Source organism: Molossus molossus, unplaced genomic scaffold (assembly GCF_014108415.1).
Source record: "Molossus molossus isolate mMolMol1 unplaced genomic scaffold, mMolMol1.p scaffold_m16_p_14, whole genome shotgun sequence".
NCBI classification, from domain to species: Eukaryota; Metazoa; Chordata; class Mammalia; order Chiroptera; family Molossidae; genus Molossus; species Molossus molossus.
Window position 1 is genome coordinate 56,377,034 of NW_023425349.1, and position 5,642 is coordinate 56,382,675.

The following is a 5,642-nucleotide window of genomic DNA, read 5'->3' on the forward strand; positions in this document are numbered from 1 at the left end:
ATGTCTACATTTTAAAGCAGAAGGGGATGTATCAAAATATAAATTTACTTTTCTAAGTTGACCAGAAGTCTGGTTTCTCCTGTAAAAGGTAATTCTCATTCACGATAAAGTAGACCAAAAATAAACGTGGAAGATGCAGGGTTCTTAAGGTCAGAGAGAAGGACCAAAGGTAAGAAGAGTTACCCAACGAAGCAGACTAAAATGAGAACAATGACAGAGAAGGAAATAACCGAGTTGGAAGAGGAGGGCGGCAAGATGAGATTAGAGGAATCAAAAGGATGCTATTTGGAAAACATATTGTCAAACATGTTTCTAGAGGCAAGTTCAAGAAGTGAGTGTGAGGTCCAGGAAAAAGAATAGTAAGCTTATATGTCAAGTAACTTCAAAAAAAACAGATTTGACCTAAACTCTGGATTTTCCTAGGAACTCCAGATAGGTCCTTGTTTCTCCTAAGTGCAAAGGGAAAAAGCTTAGCTAGCCAAGGTTCAAAGAAATTCATTCAAAGAAGCCCATTTATGTTCATCCATCTCAGGTTGACACTCTACAGTTCTGCTGTGTGGGTTCCTCCCTGTTTTCTGGGTATAGAGAGATTCTAGCCCAAGCTCCTCCACATAGAGTCAAGGAGAGTTGACTCTCTAAAGCGGGGTGAGGTGCTGGTGATTCACCACAGAGAAGCCCTAGTAAGGGTAAAGGGATAGGACCATGGTGAAAAGAAGAGAAATCTCTTGATCTGGTGATTGATCATTGGCATGATAACCAGAAGAAACTGATGGGAACTGATTGTTTGAAATGTGATCTTGGGTTTTTTCACTCAGCTCAGAATGCTCTTCCACCAATCAGCATGTCAAGCATACAAAGCTGCAAAATACTATGTACCACTTCTGTTGATTCACAAGAGCATCATAATAATTACTGTGCATCACATACACAATAATAAAGGCACCTAAGCAATGCCCTTCAGTTCCCCCATCAGAGGTGGTATGTAGTCATATGCTAAGCTTTCCCTTTGCCTTTCTGTCTAGGCTGGCATCATTATCTTCATTGTCTTCCAGTTCACACATTTTTCTTAAATGAACAGGAATGATGAGCTCTTGGCTCTAGTCTCTTTGCCATAAATGTATCATTAAGCCAAATTTCTGCAATTCCATTAGCCTCTTCTTTCCAGTAACTTCAAATTCACCTGTATAAAGCAAAACATCTGACTGCTGGACATGACTTCACAAGTCCGGTATTCTGATCACCTTGCTGGTTATTATGAAGAAAGCAAGACATTCCAACACTTGAAGTCTCGCTTCCTCTCCCTTCAGATGAACACACAGGAAGAGCCAAAGCCCCTGGTGTATATGGAACTAGTGACATTTGCATTCCCTGCAGACACACCCTCTCACTCTAGTCCAGGCTTTATTGCATCTGAAGACTAAAAAGTGTCTTCAGGGTTTGTTTTGTTTTTTTCTTTATTGATTTTAGAGAGAGAGGAAGTGAGAGGGAGAGAGAGTGATAGAAACATCAATGAGGGAGAATATCAATTGGCCGCCTCCTACATGCCCCCTACTGGGGATCGGGCCCACAACCTGGGCATGTGTCCTGACCGGGAATCGAACCAGCGACCTCTTCTTGGTGCATGGGTCGACGCTCAACCACTGAGCCACACCAGCCAGACTGTCTTCAGTTTTTATTACAAAATTGCTTCAAAGATTTTATGCTTGAATAAACTGATAAGAATTGAGTAAAAACATTCCTATGGGCTCAGATTGAGCTCCTTCCTCCACAGGATGCCAAAATGTCTTACAAGAAACATGAGGATTTATATAGATATATATACATACATACATATATATACATACATACGTGTGTGTGTATGTGTGTGTATGGCTACTTATTGTTGATTATATGGAATCTGACTCATCGCCTTGGAGTTGCACCCCATACATTTATCTCATACATGCTAGTTAGTTGCATTCTGTTATTTTAATCATTATGCACCCATCCTAAGGAATATGAGAAATGGGAAAATTCAAGCATAGCCTTACAATATAATGTGGGAGAAAGGGCACAAAATTTGTTTCTTAGCCTGTCTGGACCTCAGCTTACTCATCTGTTCAATCAGGAACATGGTATTCATCTCACAGGGGCTGTGAAAAAAGTATACAGATCTTTGAAAAACATAAAGTAGTAGAGTATTTTTCATCACTGTTTATAATAGTATCATAGAGTGATGGAGCAGGAAGAGACCTTGAGATAAACAAGGCTAGATTTAAAAGATGAGGAAACTAAGGACCAGTGGTACTAAATGACCTGCTCATGAACATATAGCACACTGGGGGCAACTCAAACCGTGAATGCACATGTCCAAATCCTTCTCAGGTGCTCTCTTTGCTCTGAGGGCCATGCAGATAAAAGAGAGGAGCTGGGTGCCAGTTGAGGAAGCAGTGAGAACACTGGGGTGTGAGGGGAACTGGAAACGCACATGCCGCAACCACAGAGAACAGCTAGTATTTGTTTCTGGGTAATTTTCATCATACTAATGTGTAGGCCCAGTATTGCCAGTTCTCATTTTTTTCTAGAAAGATCAGAAATCTAGATTTTTAAAAAACGTTTTTATTGATTTTTCAGAGAGACAGGGAGAGAGAGAGAGAGAGAAACATCAATGTGAGAGAGAAACATTGATCAGCTGCCTCCTGCACGCCCCCTACTGGGGATCAAACCCGCAACCTGGGCATGTACCCTCACTGGGAATTGAACCGCGACCTCTCAGTCCATAGGACGATGCTCAATCCACTGAGCCACACAGGCTGGGCTAGATTTTTTGATATGTGAAACCTCCCAAGTTTTAAATGATTTTTCAATTTTTAAAATAATATCGTAGAGGCTAAAAAAAATAACTGAGGGTCAAAATTAGCCCATGGTTTACCAATCTCTGAGCTCTGATATACAGGGAAATGGCAAAATTCTTTCTCATGATACCAAAGGCCTTTTATAATCTGGGCCCTGCTTCCTTCTTCAGCTCACTTCCTACTCTCTCCTCGCTGTGGGCTTAGGCTCCAGCTACATGAACAGCTTGTGATTTGACAAACACACCTGCTGATTTTCACAAACATCCCCACTTATTGTCACTCTGCTACCCTTGCTCCTTGCTCATGTTGTACCTTAGGCTGGCAATGAACTTCTCTCCCATAACTCTATTTCTTTTAAGATGGCTCAGATCTTCTTTCTACCATAAAGTTGTCCCTGAACAGTCTCCGCAACACAACACCACCTAATGTGTTATCCATATCACTGCATTTGCTTAGTAGTACTCTAAGTACTTTTCTGTCTGTTGCTCCAACCGGAATCTCAGCCAATGTTGAACTGAAATTAAACTGTTCTTTCTTACTGAAACGTGACTCCCCCTTCCTGAACCCCACTTTGCTTCTAGACTGATCTTTGACTCTAAGTAATGCTAATCTTCTGGAAGAGATGCTGAAATTTTTCTGCAGTGAATGACTTCCCCAAGACCCATATGACTTCACCTCTTCTTTTGATGGGAGTTTGTGGAAAGCAGTCAGCCTTCTGTTCAACACCTGAGACCAGCCTATTTCAAGTCCAGGTCCTGCTTTTCCTGACTCCATTTTATGTTATTTTTCACTGTTTCTGTCCTATTTGTACTCCAAAGATGTTAAGCTTTCCCTAACTGGTACTGGACACTAAAGCCAATTCCTTAGAGCTCTCATTTGATTCATCCCAGCTTGGGATCTTTTACAGAACTACGACCCCTCACTGCAACAATGAGGAGTAAATAGAGACGAGGAGACAGGGGAAGCCAACTCTACTGAAATCTTATGGCCCAATGAGGGATGACTGACTGACCAAAGCGAAATCATCGTGGTGCTCTCAACTAAAGAAGGGTAAATGAATGCCAGACGGATCAAAACAGATGGGCACTGCAGCACGTAGCTTAATTCCAAGTCCAAGATTTCTTCCACAGTTTCCTGTCACCCCAACCTGAGTGGCTACTTGAGTCCCTGCCTTCAGAATCTTGGTGTTTAACCAGAATAAAATGTTCACTTGGGTTATTTATCATAATAAGGCTTTCAAATTACAGTCACTACAAAGATTTCACTTTAAATTGTCAGAACTATGGACAGCGCTCAAGTTTGCACCATACCATCATCTGAAGCAGGAAGGAATCTTTGCAACATGTTAAAGCCCTCTTGTTTTACAGATGAGAAAACTAAGGCACAAAAAGGTTACATATGACTTGTCCAAGATTATAGAGGGTCTTAAAATCCAAGTTCACCAGACTGACAAACTTCAGAGGAAAGGGGGATGAGGGTGGGGTGGGAAGAAATAAATCAAATAACTTATTTGCATATATGCATAACTAATAGACAAAGACAATAATATGGAGAAGGCAGGAGGGAGGTGGGAGTGGAGAGGAGGGGTCAACTGGGGAAAAAGGGGAAACATCTATAATACTCTCAACAATAAAGAGAAGGAAAAAAAAACCAAGTTCACATCCCTTTGTTCTATGCCTATTATTTCTCAACACATTATGATAACATGGGGAAAAGGGCAAAGGAACAAATCAGAGATACAGTTGTGGACACCTGTTATTTCTCCCTTTGCAGCATGAATCTCCTCTTATTTTGCTAAATACATCTCCAGTTATGTATTGCAGAGAATATATCCCGCTCTACTCTAGTTAGTGGATGTGATGTATCCCAGAATGGGCCAATTAGGTTCTTTCTCTTGTGTTCAATGAGTGGAGTTACTCAAAACAGAAAATACTAGTTGGAGGTGACACATTTTCTTGTTGGCATCCTGAAGTAAATCTAAATTTGAAGAAACTTTGATTTCATATAACCTAGAATTGTGTGAAGATATATATTTTATTCTCCTTAATTTTTGTTATAACTCTTCCTTATTATTATATGATTTACCTCTCCAAAGCTATCAAGAACTTAGAAGTGTTTAGCCTTTTCCCTCTTCACTGGGTAATATATACCTTTTTCCAGAGTTATGGACAAATACTGCAAAGTAGAATTTAGCTCTGAGATAATTTCTCACTCTAAGCTAGAAATACAAAAACATCTACTCATGATGATCCTTAAACATGCCTTCATGGTATATTATAAAGTTATTATTTTTTTACATGGGTAAGCCCATAAATTGCTGAGTCTAGATTGATTTATATTTCATTCACAGCTTCTGTGAGATTGCCTTCCATATTACAGTCTTCACTTATCCTGAGTTCATTTAAAAGGTGTCACTACACTCATTGTAGATAACTAAATACCATTATCCACAATTTACTGGTGGAGAGATTATTAATAGATTTTTAAAATAGCTGTATGTAACCTCAGAGAACAGAATGAGAATGAAAAGGCAAGAAAGAAAAGAATTAGGCATTTCGTGTAATAAAAAGAGCTTGGGGCGAGGATCAAACAGACTTGCGTACTAGGGTTCTAGTTCTAACCTTAGCCCTAACCCTAAACTTAAACAAGTTACCTTGGGTAGATCATATAATTTCTCTGGGTGGATAAAATTGCCTCTAACATTCATTCTAACTTAACATTGTTGGATTTCTCCTGTCATTAATGCAATAATTTTATTAAAAACTCTATTCTTAATATCATCATGAAGTGAAGCACTCAAAGATCATG